We start from the raw sequence: 4767 nt of genomic DNA, 5'->3' as shown, positions 1-4767 counted from the left end.
TCTGTGTCTCTTTTTCTGTTTTGCATATTGGGTTATCGTTACCATCTTTTAAAATTCCATATATATGCGTTAGTATACTGTATTGGTCTTTATCTTTCTGACTTACTTCACTCTGTATAATGGGCTCCAGTTTCATCCATCTCATTAGAACTGATTCAAATGAATTCTTTTTAATGGCTGAGTAATATTCCATGGTGTATATGTACCATAGCTTCCTTATCCATTCATCTGCTGATGGGCATCTAGGTTGCTTCCATGTCCAGGCAATTATAAACAGTGCTGTGATGAACACGCAAATTCGTGAAGCATTCCATATTTTTACATCATGACCAAGTGGGCTTTATCCCAGGAATGCAAGGATTCTTTAATATCCACAAATCAATCAATGTAATACACCACATTAACAGATTGAAAGATAAAAACCATATGATTATCTCAATAGATGCAGAAAAAGCCTTTGACAAAATTCAACATCCATTTATGATTAAAACTCTCCAGAAAGCAGGTATAGAAGGAAGCTGGTATTTAAGGACATTTACACCTTAAATACCCTTACCTGGAGCAGGTTTACCCTTGGCCTTCCAGGTATATGAGTCAGTAAACTCCCTATTTGAAACTGGGTTTCTGTCACTTGCAGCTATGAGTTCCTTCAAATACATGCTTTATGTAGACTAAAATTTGGTAGATAAGATGTAAACAAAAATAATTCATGATAAAAAGGATAATACCTCAAAAGATAAGTTAGGTGTGTGATAAGGATTCATATCAGCTGTGATGATGAGGAACACCTTCGTGAATCTTTGTATATGAATTAATATGTAACATTCTAGGGATCTAAAAGCTAACTTCAAAAGCTGTCATAAATGTACGTTGTTGGAACTAATTTAAAAGCAACGTTTTAAATGAATCCCATTTAAAATAATGAAAGACGTTAGGCTGCGTGCTACGGTGTCCCGAGGGACGGGCTCCGCGCTGGAGGGCTGCTGCTGCTGTTTACTCGTAAGTCGTGTTCGACTCTTTGGGACACTCTGGACCGCCAGGCAACGAGGGAGGGTTACTTTCCTTCCAAACTACTGCAATCAAATTTCTTTTCTCCAATGTTCAGTTAGGCTGTCCTTGCAAAGAAGTGAATTAGTAATATAAATGCAACTGTTTAAGTGGAGAAGTTCTGCAAACAGCACTTGCTATTCATTTTGCTAACTTTGGTATGTTCCTAATGTTCTCTGCTTTGTAGTTTCTGAAAATGATTCTGGGCCGTGACTGCTGAACAGAAAACAATGGAGAACACTGGCAACCTCCTGTTGAAACTGATTCGACTGCCACATTGGATAATTAATACATTTTAACGCAATTTATTCATACTCCCTGTCTACAACCATCAAATTAAAGAGGTACTTGCCAAAACTTCCTTTTTAGACTTCCTCTGGTTGTGAAAACCACATGTCCTGACAAAATTAAAACACAAAGAAAGATTAGTATGCAAAACAATGAAAGATGCCAACAAACAAAAACATTAATAAAACATGTCTCTCAGGCATTTTGCCTATCATCAATGCACAAGAAATGTTAAATCAGTTTTTTTTTTTCCACGCCCTATAAACTCATAGCATTATTTCTAACCCTTGAAGTCAGCCAAACTCAGAGGGATGATAAAGATGAGTTACCAGCAGTGATTTTCAAGATCCATTCTGGGATGGACAGAGGAGACATGACAAGGAGACTCGGGTCAGGCTTCATAGACATTAAAAGCCCCAAGTTCAGGGCTCTAACATCAGGCACAAATGAGATCATGCACTCAGTTACAGAGGGACATGGAAGGGTTGAAAGAAGGGAGCACTAAACTTTAAATTTGGTTCCTCAAACTGGACGACACTACTCCCTGAATTTACGTGTATGTGTGCTTTTAATTCAGAAATTTTATAATTGTCTTCTGTATAATACACATTTTCACGGAAAACTTTTTTGTTAAAAGCATTAATTTGTTAAAAATGAATGTCAATCTATACCATGAGTTTTATACTTCGAGTGGAAATTCACTATGATGTTTAAAGTGATGCAATATTTTAAAGATGTAAATGGAGCAGACCTTTATTGCTCCTTAGATGCTCTGGTATTTAAGGACATTTATAGAAGATACAACCTTCGCTCATCTTTCTCCTTTTCTTTCCCCAGAGTTCTCAATTCTTGCCTTTGTAATTTTTGCCTTAACCCCCTTTTCTGGTTCCCAACTGATCTGGAGATTTTATGTGCTTTCTTTGGTACTGGGGCCTTAGTTTTCCTTATGCTTCCTTATATTTTTTCCCCCACAAGTTTAGCTTTTGGGGTTTTCTAAGGTAGGAATTTCCTGTGTGTGTGCTCACTCATTCACTGTGTTCACCTCTTTGCAACCCCATGGACTGTGGCCTGCCAGGCCCCTCCATCCATGGGGTTCTCCAGGCAAGAGTACTGGAGTGGGCCGTCATTTCCTTCTCCAGGGGATCTTCCCAACCCAGGGATCAAACCACATCTTCTGTATCTCCTGCATTGGCAGGTGGATTCTTTACCAGTGAGCCACCTGGCAATTTCCTGCTCTAGAGTTAAAGCCCCAACAAAACTTCTTTTTGCCCAAACACTTGGGCAACCCTTATTTTCTGTGAAGAAGGGTCCTGTAACATACTCCTCATCAAGGCATGGAGTTAATTGCCCACTTCCTGTTGGATACCTATGATAACTGGCTCTAAATTTAATATGCCTCACTGACAGTTTGTAGTTTTTCCTTATCTGCAGTTTTGCTTTTCGTGGTTTCAGTTACCCATAGTCAATCCTGGTGTGAAAGTATTACATGGAAAGTTCTAGAAGTAAAAAATTCATGAGACTCACACTGCCTGCCATTCCGAGTAGTGTGATTAAACCTTGTCCTGCCCTGAATGTCTTGTCGTGGTCACATGTTCCTGGCGTCCAACCCTCCATGTCATCAAATCTCCACATCCCAGGGTCACCTGAAGCAGCTGTTCTTTCTTCTGACGTGTCCAGGAGGTCTACAACAGCCTAACGCTGCCTCACAGGGCTGACATCACCCTGCTCACTTCACCCCATCACACAGACATTTTATGACCTCACATCCTCATAAGAAGGGTGAGTACAGTAAAACCAAGTATTCTGAGAGATAGAGAGCCACATCCACATAACTGTCACTACAGCATACTGTTACAATTCTTTTATCCGTTTTAGTTGTTACCTATTGTGCCTAATGAGTAAATTAAGCTCTATTATAGGTCTATGTGTGTAGGTCGCTCAGTGGTGTCCCACACCATGGAATGCACCGCAGAATAGGGGTGGGCTGCCACGCCCTCCCCAAGGGAGCTTCCCGAGCCAGGGGTCAAACCTGCCTCTCTCACGTCTCCTGCGTTGACAGGCAGGTTCTTTACCACTAGCGCCCCAGGGAAGCCCCCCATAGGTACGTAGATTTAGGGGACAACACGGTACATACAAGGCTCAGTGCCACCTACGGATTCTGGCCTCTGCCTGGGTCTTGGATAAGCAGGATGCTGTAAAGCGACACCTGTACTCGATGTACCATTTACAGACACTGATCATTTTAGTTCTGTCTCGGGTCCCACTGAGATGTAGGCTTCCCAGCTGGCTTGGTGGTAAAGAAACCGCTGCAATGCAGTAGACACAGGGGACGCGGGTTTGACCCCTGGATCAGAAAGATCCCCTGGAGAAGGAAACGGCAATCTGCTCCAGTGCTCTTGCCGGAAGAATCCCATGACCAGAGGAGCCTGGCGGACTAGAGTCCACGGAGTCAGAGTCAGCACGACTGAGCAACTGAGCGCTCACTGAGACGGGACGTAGATCAGTCTTCACGTGATCAAGGTCAGCGTTAGAAAACACAGCGTTTCTAGTTTCTTAAGATTAAAGCTGATTAAGGATAGAAGAGGCTTCCAGGTTCTCTGGGAGCACCGAGAGGGGGCTTGCCCAGCCCTAAGTCTCCTAAGGTGAGAGCGTTAGAATTTTCCAGGCAGGAACGCTGCGGAGGGCAGCCGCTCCCTTCCCCAGCGCACCCCAACCCGGGGGCTGCACCCCGGTCTCCCGCGCCGCAGGCGGATTCTTCACCAGCTGAGCCACCACGGAAGCCCTGGGTCCCTTAGAATTACTTGAAAAAGCCTTCCCAGGAACAGCCTTCTAATTTCTTTTCATAAAAAGACTTTAAGAAAGGCTCTAGACAAATTAGCACATAAAGAAAAATTTAGATGAAAAAAGTAACACACTAAACCACAAATAAAACATGACTCCGGGGAAATGTACCTATCAGAGATGCTCTGGAGATGCAAAACCGGTCTTTTCAGATAAACATGGTTATAAGCCACTAGGATTCTAAGGTTGTTCTTCAGGTAGTGTAATTACAGAAAAACTGATACATAAGCACAAGTGAAGTGAAAGTGAAAGGCACTCAGTCGAGTCCTACTGTGTGTGACCCCATGGACCATGCAGTCCATGGGATTCTCCAGGCCAGGACACTGGAGTGGGTAGCCTTTCCCTTCTGCAGGGGATCTTCCCGACCCAGGATCGAGCCCAGGTCTCCTGCACTGCAGGCGGATTCTTTACCAGCTGAGCCACCAGGGGAGCCCATGTAAGTGCCAAGGAAGGAGAGAAACAGAGAAAGCGGATTCCACGCAGGACTGAGGAGTGGGCTCCAGGGGCTTGGGGCAGAGGGGGCGGCTGCCTCTCCGGAAGTCTGTGACAATGAGCGGAGCGAAGCAGCTGAAGGGGAACCCAGGCGGGAAA

At 43.9% G+C, this 4767-nt stretch overlaps 1 long non-coding RNA gene across 1 annotated transcript; it reads right to left on the bottom strand.

Annotated features, from left to right (window-relative positions):
* Positions 1–1324: 1324 nt before the first annotated feature.
* LOC110125453 (uncharacterized) lies at positions 1325–3027 on the bottom strand. The gene is made up of 2 exons (XR_002310068.2): positions 2860–3027; positions 1325–1445 (listed from the first exon to the last, which is right to left on the bottom strand). It is a non-coding gene; the product is annotated as an uncharacterized lncRNA (long non-coding RNA).
* Positions 3028–4767: the final 1740 nt, after the last annotated feature.

Source organism: Odocoileus virginianus, chromosome 9, assembly GCF_023699985.2.
Source record: "Odocoileus virginianus isolate 20LAN1187 ecotype Illinois chromosome 9, Ovbor_1.2, whole genome shotgun sequence".
Taxonomy (NCBI): domain Eukaryota; kingdom Metazoa; phylum Chordata; class Mammalia; order Artiodactyla; family Cervidae; genus Odocoileus; species Odocoileus virginianus.
This window is presented reverse-complemented; position numbering and strand designations above follow the sequence as displayed.